The 20,388-nt window shown below is 34.9% G+C and overlaps 1 long non-coding RNA gene across 1 annotated transcript; it reads left to right on the forward strand.

Annotated features, from left to right (window-relative positions):
* The first annotated feature begins 308 nt into the window (after nucleotides 1–308).
* On the forward strand, nucleotides 309–19,259 carry LOC146768452 (uncharacterized). The gene is made up of 6 exons (XR_014953030.1): nucleotides 309–617; nucleotides 847–923; nucleotides 2,110–2,230; nucleotides 3,966–4,025; nucleotides 7,452–7,708; nucleotides 10,916–19,259. It is a non-coding gene; the product is annotated as an uncharacterized LOC146768452 (long non-coding RNA).
* The last annotated feature ends 1,129 nt before the right edge of the window (nucleotides 19,260–20,388 follow it).

A 20,388-nucleotide genomic window follows, 5' to 3' on the forward strand; every position in this document is an offset into this window, starting at 1 on the left:
AACTCTTTATCGAGAGCACATTTTTGATGTTGTGTAAAACCAGTAGCAGAGCCTTTAATAACTCCAGTGGGAGCATGACCATGGTGTCATGGTCACTCCCAAGGCCAGATCCCCTCTGGAGAGGGGTGACCTCAGTGCTCCACATATAAGTTAAGTAAGGTCTTGCTAGTAAGGTCTTCACATGGAAAAGGTTAAATTTAACTGGAGTGCTGTTTCTTTCTCTCAGTAACTTCAAAAATAATTTGAGATATATTTGCTGGGGGTTGAGTGTAGTGCACAATAGGCTGGGGTTTATCAGCTTGAGTTTACTCGAAGCTGATAAACCTGAGTTTAACAGCTGAGTTTACTCAAAGTTTACTCGAGTCTGAGTTTACTCAAAGTAGGTTGTGACAGGTGGGTCTGTGCTCACCTCTGGTGTGAGGGGATTTGGGGTGAGAAGGCTCAGCTGTTCAGGGACCTGTGCCCGTTTTCACTAATTGGAGGCTTGTTCCTCAGGTCACTTCTCATGGGTGTTTGTAGTTCTAGTGTTCCCCCATGCCTCCTCTTTAATTTTGGCTGAAGGATTGTTTTAAAGGACTTTGGAATGTGCTTTTGGGAAATTGAAAGCTCATTGTCTTGTAAGGAGGTTAAAGATGGCTGTTACCTTTCCTGGTTATAAGTACAGAGAACATCTCTGACAGAAAGGTGTCTGTCTGGGGGCTGAAAGAATAAAGTTTCTATGATGACTATACTTTCTTCTAAATTATGCTCACTGGGGAAATTCACCCTTCAGTTATGCATACTTATGTATTTTTTTTAACTTCCTTAAATATAAATTTCTTAAAATTGATGTGCTTTCTCATGCAGCTTCTGTGACTATCTCATGAGAATTTCAGGGATAATTTGAGGGAAATAATCACTAATCCTTCAAGAATATTCCACAGGTTAGTTTGAGTACATGGGTTTTTTCATAGTCTTTTGTTAAAAAAAAAGAAGAGTTTTAAGTGTGAGAATAATTTTCTGGTTTGCATACATTTATGGTTTTATATTAAATTTAAAGTTTCATCTCTTAATGCAGCTCCAAGGAGAATATACTTCAGAAATATATTCAATATTTTAAAAATAAGCTTTAAGAAAAAAAACCACACTTTTATAGAACAATTACTAATTTTTGCAAATGATAGTGTATGAAAATATGAAGCTTCAAAATGATGGATGACAACACTGAATTACTTACAACAGTGCACTTGACTAGGTAAAAAGGTCAACATTACCCATTCAAATTTTGTATTAAAAATATTTTGAATTGCTTTTCTTCCTTACTTTTAATTTTCACTATGTATGTGTTGCTTGGTAACCTTGGAAAAGTTAGTTAAATATTTTTAGTTCCCCTGTGTAAGATCTCATGGTGAGAAATTATTGGCAGAGTGATACACAAAGGACTAGCACCAGAGGCATTAAACATGTTTTGCTATGCTAAGGAACAGCAGTTATTATTAAAAAACTATTAATGAAAGCTTTTCACCACTGAAAGGGAAGACATCATAGTCTCCAAAGAAGAGACATCTTTCCCTTTTGCCTTTTTACTTTACCACTACTTTGTGCACTTGGGCCACCATTTTCTAAATCTCTCAGTACTTTTGCAGAAGAGATTCAGGTATATATTACAAGGAAACATTTTATGGCACTTTACAAACTCATTTCTCATGTACTTTAAAAAAAGTATTTTTTTATTTATCCTACTTGATGTGCATAAAACTGTTTTCAGATTTCTTGAAATCTAAGTTCCTCCTTGAACCTGTATCACTTGATTTGATCCTGAAGAAGAAATTCCCAACATAGTCATATTTGGTGGTGGTGTTGAATGGATCAAGTTTATCAGGATCACTCTGTACCCTATCTGACTATACAAAGATGACCATACCACTCTGTGTCACTATGGGGCAGAACCTGTTTGACCCTGCCTCCCATTCTGGAACTTGTGGAAGGGTGATGGGCATTAAAATTATCTTCAGCACCTCAGTAAGGTAATGCTTGCACTCTGTCTACTCTCCTCATTTGTGTTAAATTTCTTAGAAATCTTTCACATTTTTCAAATTCCTCAAGATCAAATTTCTTTTCTCTCATCAGGCTGCTCCATGAGGCTTAAAGCTGTCTGGGAATGGTTGCAAGACAAGTTCCAAGTGATATTTGTATTGGTCTGGAATGAGACAAGCTGCAGATTTAGATACAGGCAGTGCATGAACTTCAGGTGATCTGAAATCCCATTTTTACATTTCCTGTGCCATTTCTTTCACCTCAGATATTTCTTCTGAATAGCTGAAGGTCTCATTTTTTTTTTCTGCATTTGCACTTTATTTTTTGCCTTTGCAAATGCAGCAAAGTAGTCTAAAAGAGTAAGACTGATAGACTTGTGGTTGTTCAGCATGGAAAGCAGAAGACTTAGGCATCACCTTAATGCAAGAAGACAGAAAAAAAAAAAATTGGTTAGAACATTTCATTAGTCTTTACAAGTTTCATCTCTAATAAATTTGCATAACATGATTCATACAAGTCATTAAAATAAAATATGGGCAGAAATATGGTGCAAGATAATTTTGTTAATATGGAGAGAGTTTAATTAAAAGTTGCTACCATAGGTCACACAAAGTTATTCTCAGTAATGACTCAGACTTTCTAATACTTGGCAATATTTATTAAGATACTTTATAGCTGCTATTAGGAATAAATTGCTTCTTCTAGATTATTAAAATAATTTTACTGGTAGAGCAGTCCTGAGGACAGAATCAAATAAATAGATGGACATACAAACCAAATTAGCTTACCAAGCCTCACAAGTTGCTGTGATTTTACCACCAAGGCATGGCTGAACACATAATTATGTAAATAATCACAACATATTTAAGCAGGCTTTGATCTGTTTATTACAGATCCAAATCCAGGTCCAGAGTCTTACTGCAGATTGTCCATTACTTTTTTCCTAAGAATGTAAAGAAATTGTAGTATGAGTTTATCATTCTTTTACATGTCAGTGACTGAACTGTAGAGTAAGAGAATCAGCTCAGTTCTGTGTCAAGTCTTCTGGGCAAAATTTTTCAAAGAAAGGACTGCTGGATTTAGCTTTCAATGGGAGATAAATTTATTGGCTTATTGGTTCAACCTAAAATTTCTAAAAACTGAAGATACTTACAGTTTTCTATAAGTACTTGTACATTTCACCTTATTATCTTCTGCTTGTAGAGACAAATATATCTGTCATTAAACAGGAGGCTCAATCTGTTACAGGCAAGAAATCTTCTCAATGCTGTGCAGTCTCCTGTATCCAGAAAATAATCTCTAGGCCCATTTCTACTGCCTGCCCCTCACCCTCCTGCCCATTACTGCCTGACTTTAATGCTAAAAGGCCCAGTTCTGCTACCTTGTCAGTGACAGATTATGAAGGGATGGTTTCTCACTTTTCATCCTTACTTTAAATCATTTACTGGAAGAATATATTCTCAATCTTTTTGTATGGGTATATAATTTTTAACTCTTGAATAACAATATCAGAAGAGTTTTAGGGTGCCATGACAATATAATTTCTTTGCTTGTCCAGAAAACACGAGTAAATCAATCAATGACATCCTCATGTGATTTCTGCTCCAAAGGATGTGAAAGTTTAATACTGCTTCCATTTAGCAAATATATGAATAGTGATTTCTGCTTTCATTTTTACATTATATGCCAAATCTCCCTGAAATGTCATTCTGGCTGTTTTTTATGGTTACTGAAGTGCTGATATACTTTATTGTTCTCAGTACCAAGAGAATATTGTGTTATATATATATTAGCAAATTATAATGCCTTTCTGAACACTGAGCTGCAAAAAATCTATTCTAGTAAAAAGCGTTTACATGTATTTGGAAGTTTTTTTAAGTTATCATTTATATAGTTAATACTCATGTGAAGAAGTTGGACTGACAATGGTTTTTTTAATCATATTTTAGATGAGCTGTTCCTGTTTACTTTCCTCAAAATAATCCTTAGAAAGTTTACTCACTGGAAAGGTAAATTTTTGTTTTGTTTTATTTTTGATATTTATTTTCTCTTATATAATTTTAGAGTACAAATGCAGTCTTGTAACAAATACAGCATCAAATTAACTCATTGCATCAGTAGAGTTATTGTATCCTTGGAAAGGTTTGTTTTTTTGTTGTGAATTCATTTAACATCTATGTCATTCTTATCTGACACTCACCTATTTATTCAGTGATGTCTCATCATTCTCTGTACTAGCAAGAGAAAGGCAGTAGACTTTAACTAAACCTAATTAATTGGTCACAATGGATTTCTCTGAACGTCATTTTGCATTTGAATTGAAATATTGACTTTTGTGAAGTGAAAAGCTCATTTTGCATACTCGAGATCGCAGCAACTCTTAAAAAAATCTCCAGACATGTATTAAATACGGTGTAGATATATATTGGTTCCATAAAGAGGATAAAATTACTTATCCTGGATTTTCCATTACTTTTTACTCTCAATTTTATGGCTTCTGAGATATTCAGGTACTGCATGCAGAAGACAAGGGATAGGGATACATATGCACATAAAATTATACAAAAAAATTTCTTTTCACTTCCATGTTTATTGTTCTCTTTCCTTACATTTGCATATATATAAAATTGGAAGCCAAAGTCAATTTGCAGTTTAATTAATCTGCATGGAAAAATATTCTGGAAAGCTCAATATCTTTCTAAATATGGTACTTTCTGAGAGGTGTTGCAGTCACAATGAATGACTCTACATTGTACTACCTCATCAGCATTTCGTCCTGTGGTTCAGCATGAGGAGTGAGACCCATAATTGTTTGTGACACAAAAATATCATTAAAATGTGAAGCAGAACACTAAAAACTTTGATTATCTTTTGTATTTTTAAATTACAGTCTCAAATTTAATTAATTTGAAAAATAAAGTGAATTTTACAATTAATCATACTTTCTCAGTAAGCAAATAACAAAAAACTATTATAACCAAAAGAAGTTGCTTATATTTTTTTACTTAAAAAGAGTTATTTGAAGTCAGTGTTATTCCACATGTATAGATGTAGCTACAAATTAAGGTCTTTTTATACAACTATTATTGAGAAAAAAAATACAATAAGCATTCATTTATTCTATTCCACTTATCTTTTGGAAGTTCTGTGGAAATATTTTTTTCTTTTCTTAATAATTAAAATATAGTATTAAGTTAATATGCCTAATGTAAAAAAAAAAGAAAAAAATAGACTCTAATTATTATTAAGTCATTTTAAATTTTGATAAGTAACCTTAGACTCTGCAATGAAGCTTCTAAAAGAGTTAAGAAATTTTCATCATATATCTTTGACATAAAAGGGCAAAAAATAAAATAAGAATTTAATAGAATTTAGTTGATTTATGGGTCAAGCCAAAGATGATTCAGGCCTTCTGCCTGAAAGCCATTTGAAGACATTTAGGGAAAAATGCAGTAGCAAAATATGTAAAAATAAAAACTTTCATCATTTCCTTAAAGGTCTCAGCAATGGCAGGACTTGGACCATCCTGTTAAATAACAAGAGAGAAAACTTTTCCATTTAAAATTTTGATTGATTTTGGATACATTTACATGTTTGATCCCCAGAATATTTTATGTCAAATGAATTCCATAATTAATTAGATGTTTTTTGGAAAATGTTTCCTTTTGTTCCAGTGCTCTCCCTGATTTTACTGGCTGCCTGATAATCTTTGAATTATGAAAAAAAATGGGCCATCACAGCATTTTTTTTTAATTGAAAAAAAAAAGACCTATGTTATATCTTCTGCTTCTTATGTTTGCCAAAGTAAAAACTTCTAGACTACTAATCTGTATTCACATGAAAAATATTGCATATTTTCATGTCCTTCTCTGTGCATTCTTTAATTTTTAAGATTGTAGAATAGTTTTTAATTTTTTAGGTTATGTTTAACATTTCTGTGTATTAAACTGTCATTTTTTAAAACTAACTGTTATGTTTCAAGATTTATTTTCTGAATGGCAATATTCTAAACTGATCCCTTTTCTGTATGACTAGAAATTTCATCTTGTGAAAAATTTTATATTGCTGTTCTTTTTATTCTCCTAATCACTCACTACTGTGTTGGTTTTGGGTTTTTTCCAGCTTTTTACAGTGAGCACTGACATTTCAGATCACCTGTAAGCCTTTTGTGGTTCAGTACTTATTGTATTTTACAGGTCATGCACAGATAAACATATCCTCAAACTATATAAAAAAAAAAAAGAATATTGCAAAGTTAGTTTTTCTGTTGGCTTTAAAGAACAGGTGTATAGTAGATAAAATTGTCTTTCACCTTTCTTCTTCAGTGATTTATGACACAAGAATTTCTCCTCAAAACCCTAGAACATTTGCAAAGAAAAGTTGAAATATATTCTTCAAAAATTATATATAATTCACTCCTTTGTAGCTTTTGTTACTGGTGGCAAATTTGTCTTCTCAAATATATGACTTTGAACAGAGAAACTACTTAAAAACTGTGAAGATACAGAAATCATTACAGAACCAGAAGTTCACTGGCTTTATAATATATTTTAAGATGTTCTTGGTTGCAAATTAAACAAGTGGTGCACATGATTCCAAGGCTTTAAGAGAAAATGCAGGAGAGAAGGCATAAGGGGGAATCTTTATTACTAAATTGGAAAAGATTTAGGGAAAATAGCTGGATACAAATATGTAAATTTCAATTATGACCTGCCCTCACAATGATAGTATTTCATTTTTAATTAGTTGAAAGTATTTATACATCTTCACGGAATCTTAGAATGGTTTGGGTTGGAAGGGACTTTAAAGATCATCCAGTTCCAACTGCCCTGTCATAGTCAGGGAACCTTCCACTAGACCAGGTTGCATCTTCACTTGAAATGTATACAAGACTCCTGTCCTAGTCCAATCTTTTGGATAAACACAAGTCAGGAAGCAAGATTTGCATTTCTCATACCTTGATATAGAAAATTTTACAAGATAATGATGTATCATTTTTGTATTTACTTATTTTCATTCAGTGTATGATAAATATTTAAGAAAAATAATAAGCACTAACATTTATTTATAAAATATTTTAAAATAATATACTTTTTACTTCCTTCTCTTAATGAAACTTTCCATTAAAAGTGATTTAAGGCCACTATTTATCCTGAGAGTCCATAATACATTTACAGATAGATAAAACTAATGCAGTCTTAAGGCTACTAGAGGCACTTTCTTTTTCCAAGAAGAAATCAGTGTTCCTGATGTTAAGGCATAGTAGGAAAATCACCTGAACTGCTTTAAGAATGTGAGATGAATATGCAAATATATGTGTATGTGCATGCATTTATGAAAAACATTATAGCAAATGTAAAGATAACATGGCTGAAAAAAGCCTGTCAAGACGGGCTTTTTGGTTAGTGAAATGTTGTCCCTTTCCCATCTGCAAGGCTGTGTGTGCTCCAAACATCAGTACAAGACAGCAGAGAAGCATGGGGAAAAGAAAGGTGGTGGAAAAGAGCTTTGCCTTGCTCTTTCTTCAGATGTGAAACATATGTATGAAACTTCACAAGCTGCCTGCTAACTGATTTCTCACATGCTGCAGAAATGGTTTACAGACATCACAGAGACTCCTTAATGAGACAAGGTGCAAATAAGGTTAAACACTGCAACAGCTCTGAGCAAGATGAGCAGCCTGTTTGGTATGGTAAGTATGTGCTAAACAGTCATGCAACATCAAAACATGTACACTCAGCTTTTCTGTGTTTCTCTGAAGCTTTTTGTGCTGTATTTTAAAGGAAATAAAACTTAAGTGTTTACCTTCAAGTGATCCTGCACTTACAAATATTTAGGAACTTCAAATATGGCATGTCCTCCAAAAAAAGTCTTCCTTTCTGATAGTGATCAATATTTGCTATTTCTTTGGTGGTTTTTTTTCTGCCTGTTGTGCACTTATCATGTATTTAGAGCCAGAAACTCTAGAAAATTAGGTATGTTATGAAAACCAATTTTTTGAGTCTCATCCTTCAGCTGCAAACTAAGTTTTATCAGTAATTTTTCCTAGAACTTTAGCATCATTGATCGTGTTTTATTATACAGTGTAAGATAATTTCATTCTGAAAATGTGAGACAAAATTTTATATTCCTCAGCCTCAATGACCACTGTTTTCATGCTGTTTCTAATTTTATTTGTTTTAATTTTTCCCTAAAAGTTTTCAGTACATTGGTTGAAAATGATGTCTTTAGTAAAAATCTGGAAGAAACCAAAAACATCTTTTACCCCATTATAATTTGCTAGTAATTTATTGTTTTTCAGCAGCAGATATTAGATATGTTCTTGCATTGGATGTCTTTAGAATCTGTTCTTCTAGACAATTTTTTTTCCCTTAATAATTTATGGTTTAGAGAATTCAGTGTCACAATTTAAGATTTAATTTATTCTGGCCATATAAATTGGAGAATGATTTCATTTTTTTGTTAAAATAGGGATGGACTAAAAAAAAAATATAGGGAAAGTAACAGGTCCATTAATGAGAGCTGCACCAGATCAGTGTCAGTAAGATCCTATTGTTTGCTGTGTTTTATCTTGTATTATACACCTGTACATACCTACTCTACCAGTTTCTTTCAACTGCTGTTTGAAGGTCCTTGCCAGGAAAAATGCTAATGAAACCTAGTTTTGTTCTCCTAGTGCCAGTAATAAAGACCACGTTTGTAAAACACAAAACGGTAGCTTTAGAATTTTTAGAAACAAATTTTCATTTAAAGAGAAAAATGCTGCGTGCAAGAACAATATTGTTGCAAAAGAGATGAAACAGCAAACATGAAAGTACAAAACTGTTTTCTTTAGTGTAATTACATATAGTATCCTAAAACAGCCATGAAGTTACAGCTTATTTCTGAAAAAAAAAAGTGTGAATATTTTGTTAATGACTGAATGATTCAGGTTTGAAGGTTCCTCTGCAGATTTTTGAGGCAGAACTTTACTCATCTGTGAAGCAAAATTGTACATAAGAAATAAACACAGACCACACAATATTCTTAAATTATGTGTCTGTTACTTCAGGTTTTTGGAGAAGATGGTATTCTGCCAAATCTTATACCTAATTTGTATACCTATATTTTAAATAAACTCATACTGTAAGAAATACCTTTTTGCATCATGAACTAACTATCAGACAGGGAGTAAGTAAAAAGGCTTAAGACTGGAGCTGTAACTCCATTTCTACTAGCCAATAGTTGAAACTGCCTGCCTTTTCCCTTCAGAATTAAACCTCTGAGTCAAGGTACACCACCCACTAGGTATGATGCTCTATTTGTGGTTCGAAATATGCCAAGGTCAACCCACCACATTCTAATTGAATGTTTTCTTTGTTAAATTACACTTTGTTTTATTATTGTAGTAAAGAATAAGTATTTTTATTCTCTTATTAAAATTACTTTATATATTTTAAAGGCACAAAGTCTGGCCTCTTAGGAAAACTGGAAGGTGTTTTTTGTATAAAATATGAAATCAATATGATCTTTGAAGTACTTCATGGATACATGCTTCTCTCTCTTATTAATATCCAATTAAAATTAATAAATTTTCAGGGAAAAAGGAATATATAACCTTTAATTGTAAAATCTTATAGCCACTTTGTTAGCCACTTTGGGTAAACAGTGGATGAAGTGCTATTTTAAAGGAATTAGGGGTTTTATTTATTATTAAGTTAGCTAGTGCTATTTGAGATAGACATATCTTGAACCTCTGTATCGAGTGTTGGTGTTAAGAACCCTTTCTATAATCTTTAAATTTACTTAGATGCTAACTAAAGGAAGAAAAAATTACATAATGAAACCAGAATTGTATCCCCTGGTACATTCCCTTGCTAATTGCACAATGTTTGAGTACTTTGAGTAAGTGGAATAAGCTATATGAATTCTCTTGCCTTTAATAAAGATGTTGGCAAAAAACTTCCTGCTGTCTTTTTAATCTGTTTAGTCATTACCTACAGAATAACCCACTCACTATGATAGGAATGGTAGATTCTTTGAAAAACAGGTGATTTCTCTTGTGCTGTTACTTTACATTCAAATATGCAGGATGATGTAAAGTAAAAGAAAAATATTCTGAACACATGTCTGAATAAACAAGATAGTTGCTATACATTTTAATTGGAGGAAAACATAGTTTATCTGGGAAGTAAAACAATTCCCAGAGCACAGGTCACCATTTTGCCCTCAGATATCCTAAACTGAAGAATTAGCTACCATAGGTCACTCAAGCTTGTTTTCTACCCATTTCTGATACCCATATAATGGCTAATTAATTGAGCATGCTGCATTGAAACTTAAAAATATATGGACTATTTAATAGAGTAACAGGTAAATAAGAAACATCAGGTCAGAAAGGTCTTGTGAGGGTGAAAACAGGCCTGCAAGTACTACACATACACAGTGAAATCTATAAAGAAATGGTTTAAAAAATAATGTAATTTTTTACTCTATTTATTTCCAAATGCTTTTAAGGATTACTTACCCTACCATATTTTCATATGCTACTATGCTAGATTGGCCTTCACTGGCTGCCAGATATCCACCCAGTGATTCTTACTCCCTTTCTGCAGTAAGAGAGGAGCAAGAGGAGAAAATAAAATTTAAAAAGTCAGTAACTGAGATAAATATATGGAGATCAATTAATGCTTCTACCATTAGGGAAGAACAGTCTAGACATCATGAAAATTAATTTAATTTATTGACAACTAGATTTGGAAGGTGAAGGCACCTTCCTCTAGACATTTGTTTTCCCCTCAAGCTTTTCTTCACCATTTAATTTCTTACTCTCTGCCACCTCATCCTCCCTGAGAGGTGGAGGGTGGTTGAAGAATGGGTATTGCATTCAGTTCATAACAAATAATCTCTCCTTCTTCAGGCTGTTATCCTGTTCCAGTTGGGAGCCCTTCTTCAGGATAAAGCTGATGCAACGTGCTGCAAATGGTCCTTCACCAGCTGTGGTCCTTCACCAGCTGTGGTCCTTAAGTAATATCTGCTCCAGCATGGATTCTTCATGGGAGTTATTTTTTCAGGCAAGATCCACCTGCTCAGGTGTACTGAGCTCCATGGGCTAGAGCTGCCCCAGTGTGGTCCTCACCTGGACCACTGGGGACCTGCTGCCCTTGTGCCTGAAGCACCTCCACCCCCTCCTTCATGTATGACCTTCCTGGTATTTTGCCTTTATAAAAATGTCTTACCACAGAATCACCACCAGCTTGGCTGAAGGGCTCAGCTGTGTTTGTCATGGCAGGTGGGACCAGCCACATCTGGCTATGTGCAAATGGTGAAATAATTGTTCATTAGAAATCTACATTTTTTTCTGGTGAATCTATATTAAGAACTGTTTATCCACAACTACACACATGTCATCTGAGACATAAACGAGTTTGGGTTTGTGTTGGGGTGTTGTTTTCCCAGTTACTCAAAATACCTATTTGTCTCCATCTATTACCCACCAAGCTTTGTACCAATCTCACAAGAATATTTTTGTGTTTGAGTGTTGTCCATGACAGTAGCTGAGTTTCAGTAAGCACAGACACAAAGAGCTACAAACTTAAAACAAACAAACCATAAGATAAAAAACAATTTTAAAAATCCTGCCATGAACAAACTCAGTTATTTTTCTTCATTACTCCTGTAAGTCTGAACACTAATGCTTATTGGACAACAGTTATTCCACGATACTTTGACTAACACTTTTCTGACAGGTTAAGTCACTCAGTTTATTTTTGTATTGGTACTGGTATGCTAGAGAAGATTCTTCATTCTTCACTAAAATTATTCTTCCTGCATAAAATTTCAACTAGATTAATTTAATGTCTGCCCATAATAAGATTGTCATGACACTGTTTTTCCAGATTGCTGCATTTAGATAATAGTGTAGTCTAGATGATTGCTGTCTCTTTTACTGAAGTCAGTCCTAAAATCCTCACTCGTGATTAATTTATACTTTTCTCTCCAAAAATTTGCCCTTATGAATAAGATCTATGATGGCTGAAGATGTAACTCAATTCTTCTGGGAGAGAAGATTCCTCCAGGGAAGCCGAATCAGGCTTTTTCTATTATTATAAGCATATATGGTCTTATATTGCAGACAACCTCTTTTCAAGTTGTCTGCCCCACCCCACATTTATTCTGTAGTCATCTGGTCTCTACATACCTAGTAGACCATCAAAATTTACTGAAAGGGACAAATGATAAAAAGGATTTTAAAAATAATGAACATTATGCTTCATGTTTTCTGAATTATATGTTTGGAGGGGAAACAGCCAGGACAGATGACACCAAATGATCCTAGGGATATCCCAGACCATCTGCTGTCACACTCAAAATATAAAACATAAATCTGGAGGTAGAAGAAGTAAGAGGGAGGACATGTACTGCTATGACATTTCTCTTCCTGGAGGAGTCTCAGGAGTGACCTTATTGCTCTCTACACCTACCTGAAAGGAGGGTGTAGCCAGGTGGAGGTCAGCCTCTTCTCCCAGGAAACAAGCAATAGGACAAGAGGATACAAGCTGCACAGGGGACATTTAAGGAAGATTTTTTTCAGAGGAAGAGTAATTAGATATTGAAATGGACTGCACAGGGAGGTGGTGGAGTCACTGTACGTGGAGGTGTGTAAGGAAAGACTGGACATAGCACCAAGTGACATGGTCTAGTGGACAGGGTGGTGTTGGGTGATAAGTTGGACTTGATTTTGCGATTCAGTGATTCCCAAGTAATCTTGATTTCTTGAGGATGTCTGGACACCTGCTTGCCCACGGGAAGGGGTGAATTAATTCCTTTGCTTAAACACACAGCTTTTGTTATACTGGTTAAACTGTCTCCACCCACAAGCTCTTACACAATTATCCCCTGATTGTCTCATGCATCCTACTCATGTTTCCATTTTTTTTACAAGAAATACCTTACCTTTCTCAGTTCTGTCAGGCAAGTAATTTACAAGGTAGCTCCATATTGAATTGCATAGTTTTAAAAATTAACTTTGTCTCCCATCTAAAGAGATTTATTGTTCTTATCAAGAACACAGTTTGTGAGCAAAGAAAGTTAAGTTGTGCTTTGGAACAAAAGTTAAATGTTTATTCCAACTATTTATTTCCTTTATGTCTTTTGTAAGGCTCAGCATACTTATATTTTTAACACATTTGTTTCTTTCTAAATATGTATTTCTCTACTAATTCTTCTACTTATAAATAGGCAGTTTCAATGTATAGATAGGATGATTTAATTACATTAGATTGAATCGTAAAATACAGTGGTTTTACTTCTGGAATGAAAAAATACAGTAGCTTCTCTTTAGTAAGAAGTGAATAGTGATACTATTTTCTATAAATAATGGTATGCATCATCTTTGCACTGACTGCTATTTTCTTTTTCTTTTAAATTACATTTCTCCCAATCACAAGATATTAACATATATCTGTTAATTAACCCGCAGAGGGTTACATACCATAGATTTTGTTTATAGCAACCTACACACATTTACAAACTGACTAGAAAGTGAAAGAACTTAAACATATCAATATAATTCAGTTCTGAGATTATTTTTAAAATCAGAAGTTGTTCTTTGAAAGTGTAAATATGTGTTTAAAGTTTGTACCAGAATTCTGACAATTCCCTCCTCTGTTTCTCATGTTTTCAAAGTTTGTCTTTTCCTGTACCTTTATAACACATTAACATATTTAATTTAAATTTCACAAATAAAGGCTTTTTGATGCCTGGCCAAATCCATTTTACTGGAAATATATTATTTTCTGAACAATATGTATGATTTAAACTATAAAGAAGTTAAATTAACTAATAGTTTTGATACAGAGTAATTGCACAGTCTCTGTACATATCATATTTAATGTCTCAAAAGACTAGCTAGCAAGGCAGATAGCTAGTGCTTTGTGCTGTGCTTCAGTTGAGGAGGATAATTCACTAACAGGTTAGTACTGTCTTGGTTTAACTCCAGCTGGCAGCTAGGTACCACACAGCCACTTGCTCAACCCACTCTAAAGTGGGTTTTATTTAATTAAATTTATTTAATTAAAATATATTAATAACAACAGCAATAGTAATAATATTTTCATGAAAAGGAAAATAGGAAAGAGAGATGTAACGTAACCCAAGAAAGACTATCTGAAGGGAGGTCATAGTAAATTGAGGGTTGGCCTCTTCTCCCAGGCAGCTAGTAATAGGAGAGAAAATGGACTCAAGCTGCTCCAGGGGAGGTTTAGGTTGGACATCAGAAAGAATTTCTTTGTGGAAAGGGTAGTCAAATGTTGGAATGAAGTACCCAAGGATGTGGCAGAGTCACCATCCCTGGAGGCATTCAAGGAATGGCTGGTTGTGGCACATAGTGCCATTGTTGGCAAGGTGGTGATCAAAGGTTGGACTCAATGATCTTGGAGGTGTTTTCCAACCTAAATGATTCTATGATTCTGTGGTTCTAAGACAAGTGATGGAAATGAAAACAATGTCTCACTACCAACAGATCAATGCCTAGAAAGCCTCCAAATCTCCAAATTTTTATGCTGACCATGATGCCATGTGTTATGGAATATCTCTTTGGTCAGTTGGGGTCAACTGCACTGACTGTGTCCTCTCTAAACATCTCATTCACCCCCAGCCTACCTGCTGTAGGATGAGGTGAGAAGCAAAAGTCTTTACTCTGTGCACTGCTCAACAATAACGAATACATCTCTGAATTATCAACACTGTCTCCAGCACAAGGCAGAACTTAGCCTCTTGGAACCCTGGATGCTGAGAATTTTAAACTTTCTTGTGCTGAAAGGAACAGACTTGCAAGAGAGTGCTGCATTTGACCTGAGGCTGTGGAGAAGACTTCCAAAATTGATTAATAGCACTAGGATTACAGTATGTAGTTGGTTAGAAGTGTGCAGTATCACAGGGTGAAAAACTTAGAGTTTGAGGTTTTAGAGTATAGAAATAAATATGAAGCAAGATGGAGGTTTTAGGGTGGAGGAAGGTTGTTGTTTTATGCCTTCTTCCTTTTTCTTCATGGGTTTGGGTGGTTTCTGATTGGACATATTTTGTGATTGGACAGAAAAGTCCACATTGCAGGCTTTGAGGGATCAGTTATTGGGTTAAAAGGGAAAATAATCTAGGTGTCATTTATTAATTGGGTAGTTTAGTTTTAAAAGACCTTGTAACAAACAATAGTTAGCCATTTTGTATCTTACTAATGAAAGACTACAGAACTTATGGCTGTGGGGCTGTTTCACTGATAAGAAACAATAAACAACCGAGTCTGAACATGAAACACTATCACATGTGCCTTCGATCCCGACCTCAACAGAAGTAGAAGAAACAAGCAGAGAACCCACACTAGGCCACTAGCTCTAACATGAGGAAATTTAACTCCATCTCAGATAAAACCAGTACAAGTACTCATCAAAGATCTTTCCTGTTGGTATGTATACATGCTGACAGTGGTCAGAAGACTTCTTTATCTTGTTCCTGGATCACCTGAGTTTCTTTAATCCATTACTATAAAGATTTTCATACATTCTTTTCTGACTTTTCACTTTTGCAATCTATTTTTCTTACATATATATGCATATATAGTGCTTCTGCAACAGTGTTCAAGCGCAGAATCCCTGCTGTTTTTACCACATTGCAATCCTCCACTGTTTAGATAGCCAAGAATTGCATAAAATAATTTCACTGCAGGACCACACAGAGCAATCACATTTGTTCGTCATAAATACACAAGAAATAAGTACAGTTTTACTGGGTAAAGGTCAATCTAGAAGAGCATTTGATGATGGCCAAAAGTGCATATCTAGACAAGAATTTAAGAATAGAGTAAGCACATATGAAAAATCCCTTGAAAACTCCCCCAGTTTTTGACCTTTTTCAGTTGAGGCTTACTTGTCTGAGACTCAATTTCTATGCATTTAGTAACCCTCAAAAAGTTGCTCAGCTTTCTTTCCTTCAGAGCCAGTTCTATTAGCACTGAGGTCCACAGCTCAGTCACCTGACATCTCAAGTCCTTTGACTTTTTGTGAGTGCAGCTTTCGATTACCTTTCATGCTTCTTTTATCCACTGCTGATACTGGAAAAGAGAAACAATAATCATTACCCACACAATCTTCCCAGGACATATGTTTTTGCTAGACCTCTCGTATAGTCCTTCTCATTTATCCTTTTTTTTAACAGAGCGAAGTTTACTTTCTGATGTCTAATACAGAAGTCTTGCTTGCTGCCTTTGACTGATAACTTTTCCATTACAATATATCACTTATGACATGTGACCACAGACAGGATTAACATAGAAAATTGATGTTTTCTCCAGTATTAGCAAAGGAATGAAAAATCTATTAATGTTTTTTAAACAACAGTTATATACTAAAATAGTGTTTGCAAAGCTAACTATCTTAACTCCAGTAGTTCATTCATAGTAATTATGGCAAGCTTGGATCCAGGACTTGCTGTCTTAGTTTAGGATTGGGGTTTTTTTCTCCATCAGTTAGAAATTATCCCCACTAAGTTTTGCACAATATTTGTTTAATTAGTGGTGTGAGACATTTTTGCATTTCTTTATGGCCAGTGCAATCTTTATTGCTTTGATAGATGAGGCTTGATATTCCAATGGCACTCTTTCCAAAAGGGAATCCCTAGTCTGGAGGTCTGTCCTGTATTCGATGTCCTTGTGTTTAATTTATTTTAATTTGATTTTATTGAAAAAGAGCTTGTAAAAAGCTTGCAGCTGATTTCAATGATGCCAAATACAATACCTGAATGTCGAAGTAAAATAGTTCCATATTTTAAAAATACCACAGCACATGGAACACAACAATGTGCAAAAGCCTATAGAATTAAACCCACTGATATATCCTGACTCTCTATTTTACCTTGTAGCAATACTGGTATCTTCCTTAGATCTTTGTTATAAATTATTTTTTAAGTTTGGCTTGTTATTTTGTTGGGATTTTTTTATTCTTTTTCCAATGTATTGAAGAATATTTTCATTGATATTGTCTTGATTAAAAAAACCTTGTAAAGCATTCATAATGGCGACCTAATTAAATTTCTTTTACCATTGGTAATTCAGAGTAATTTTACACATTGGTCATGGAGTCTCAGAATTATTGAATCTTTAAGTTTGGAAAAGACCTCTAAGATCATAACGTCCAGCATCAACCTAGCACCACTAAGCCGTGTCCTCATGTGCCATATACACACATTTTTTTAACATTTCCAGGGATAGTGACTCCACCACTTTCCTGGGCACCCTGTTACAATTCTGGTTATGAAGAAATGTTTATTTTTATTTAATTTCAAGTGGGCCAAGCACGACCTGTGTTTCATAAATGCACTCTGGCTTGGCCTGCTCCCTTGGTTTCCTTGGTATGTGCCATGTGATGGCAGACAAGATGACCAGCTCCATGACCTTCCCCAGCAGCAAGGTCAGGCTGGAAGGCCTGTAGTTCCCTGGATTCTCCTTAGAACCCTTCTGTAAATGGATCTTATGTTGGGGATGAGATAGAAAATTCTAAGGTTAAAAAATAAATGTGTTGGTGATGGGAAAAAAGACACAGTGATGCAGTGGTATAGTTTTGAGCTCTCCAGGTGTTGTTTTTTCTCTTCCTTTTTCCCATGCAAGCTCCCCCCTATTTTAATTTCATTACAGATAAACCAGTGCCTTCTGATTGGTCCCTAGGGCCTCTGCTAATTTAGTAACACACAAAGCGTCTCAAGCATTCCATGCATTTGATTATATTTGATCACAATAAGCCACACACACGTATGGTGGGTTTTCCACCAAAATAGTTTTTCCCACAGCACCTTCAATCACATGGACAGATTAGCAAAGCCTCTAGGGTCAACATTCTCTTCTAATCTTGGTTAAGATGCAAGTTTTTGGCACTATTCCCACAACCTTATATTTGCTACCTACAGTCAACTGGTACCTCTCCAGGTAAACCTGGACTGCTGGTAAGTCAGGCAGAAACATTCCTATTGATGCTGGAAGTGACCAGCCTCAAACTTCCATCTTCAGGATTTTGCTTACTTGGAGAGCCAGGGCAGACACTGTCTTGCTTCTTCACTTACTTATGTATACAGAGCTGTTCTTACTTCAGCAGAGTTAGAAAAATTATTTAGGGAATTTTCAAGGAAAAGGGATCCTCACTCTATCTCAGTTTAATATCCATATCATATAGGAATCAGCATATGCTAAATTTCTATCTACATGTCTTTTTTATCTTCTTCAGTATGCTTCTTATTTTGTTGTGTGACCAGTAGTAGTATCAGAAGGGGAGACCAGCAGACATTTTCATAAACTAAGGTCATGTCAGAGGTTAAAAAAGTAATAATACTTACCAACAATTATTTATAGTTGATCAATAAATTATATAATAGCTGCTCATTCTTTCAGTAAAATACCTCCCATTTTCTCTATATAAATTATATAAAGTACCTCCCCTTTTCTCTATATAATTCTTTATATAAATAACTATACTGTACTCTTTTCTCAAGGTTTTGCATCATTCCAGATTAGCAAGAGCACAAGGCATTTTCATTTATTGCTCTATATATCTTGACAGAATTCACAAATTATTTTAAAAAATGAAACTTGACTTGGAAAACGTTAGTTTCCTTAATCTCTTTTCCTCCATTTTGTAAGATGAATATATATAAGCGTGCAATTTTAAAAATTCAAGAGCAACGCATATTCTTTTCACAGCATCTATTTACATCACCTTTAATAACAAGCTGCTCTACAACATGTTTTTGCACATCCTTCCTTGTTTCTTTCTTAGTAAAATTCTAAATGATCACAAGCCTTCAAAATGTCTAACAGAGAGAAAGGACCTCTCATAAATATGATAGCTCAGTTCACTGCATTCTTGTGTGTTATTATTAAAGCTCAACATGTGTGGCCATCTGTATCCCACAGACAAGCCTACATGTTGTGTGTGAACAGGCCAATAATAAATGTTGTGCATTTCATTAATCTGCAGCATTGTGGTGTTGATACTGAAATCACTCTCAAACCATTGGTTTGAAAAAGAGAATGAGTAACAAGTTAGGCTTAAATAATCCTTCTAGAGAAGAAAGTGCTCAATGTAGGCAGGAATAGAGAGGCAGCAGAGCACTACAGAAGGGGTCAGCAATCAGTTCAGTCTTCTACAAAATGAAGTTTCTGTCAGAACAGTGCAAATACATACAGGCAGCACCAACATTTGTTATTGTTGATGTGTCTTCAGAGACACATCATTAAACTGGACCCAGAGAGCTCTATATTTAAAGAAAAATCAAGGCCAAATTTGTAACCAAAACCAGCAAATGAAGTCTGACACTCTAAAATGGCAGCAGGCATCAACTTGGGCTGCCAGGGCAGTGCTTGTCTTGTGGCAGAGCCTCCCTGGGCCAGCTTGCTCTAACACCAAACTGTTGGCCACAGGGTCATTGTCTGGCCTGAGCTGAACCCCTGTGATGGTCACAGATAAATAAAGTCAGATAACTTGGCAGTCACCATAGGACAGGCAGTCACACATTACGTCCCCTGGAGCTGGGCCAGGTGGCATCACAAGCAGGGCTGGGAGCCAGTAAGAAGGAAGCAAGGCATGGGGCACTAAAAAAAGACAAAAACTGAGGAGGAACCATGAATTTAGTACATTTCCTGACAAGAATCCTGGGAAAATCCTGCCTGCTGCAAGTATTTGTTGTGCTTATTTTGTCCACAAGGTAGTTTTGGGAGTAACGAAATGTTCAATTTAAACAATTCTACATCTTGACCTGTGTAATTTGCAAAAAGCTTGGTTTCTTCCACAAAAATTTTTAGGGTCTAATCTCTTTCTGCCTTTTTCAAATAACTTCCTTATTGGAATCTTCTAGTTTGTATCTTGGGGATGGGTTATAGAAAATTTCACTGAGATTATTTTTTAAATTACAATTTAGTTGCCTGAAGTTAGATTTTTAAAATCAAGTGTGTTCTAAGGAAAAGCATTTCTTCCCCCAAGGTAGCAAGTATATAAGTCACAGTGCTGATGTATATGGAATGGAACGCAGAAGAGAATATGTTTTCAACACAAACTTGGTGAGGTTTTGGATATAAAGTTGATGTAATAAAAGAGGAATAGTATTTATATTTTAAATTGGAGACTCAGAATCTGGGGGATGGTGTGAAAAGACCATTGAAATTCTTGATTTATAAGACATACAATTAAGCATTAAGGACTTGATTCCCTTGCCTGATTGGAAACATTTATCCTGCTTGGAGATGACCCAGGTATCCTGTTTAATCTCTGAAATTATCTGAATGTTGTGGTTTGACACAGAAAAAGAATCTTCTCGGAAGGAAGAGGTCAATTTGGATATTGACCAATTGAAGGT

Source organism: Lonchura striata, chromosome 2 (assembly GCF_050655825.1).
Source record: "Lonchura striata isolate lonStrDom1 chromosome 2, ASM5065582v1, whole genome shotgun sequence".
Taxonomy (NCBI): Eukaryota; Metazoa; Chordata; class Aves; order Passeriformes; family Estrildidae; genus Lonchura; species Lonchura striata.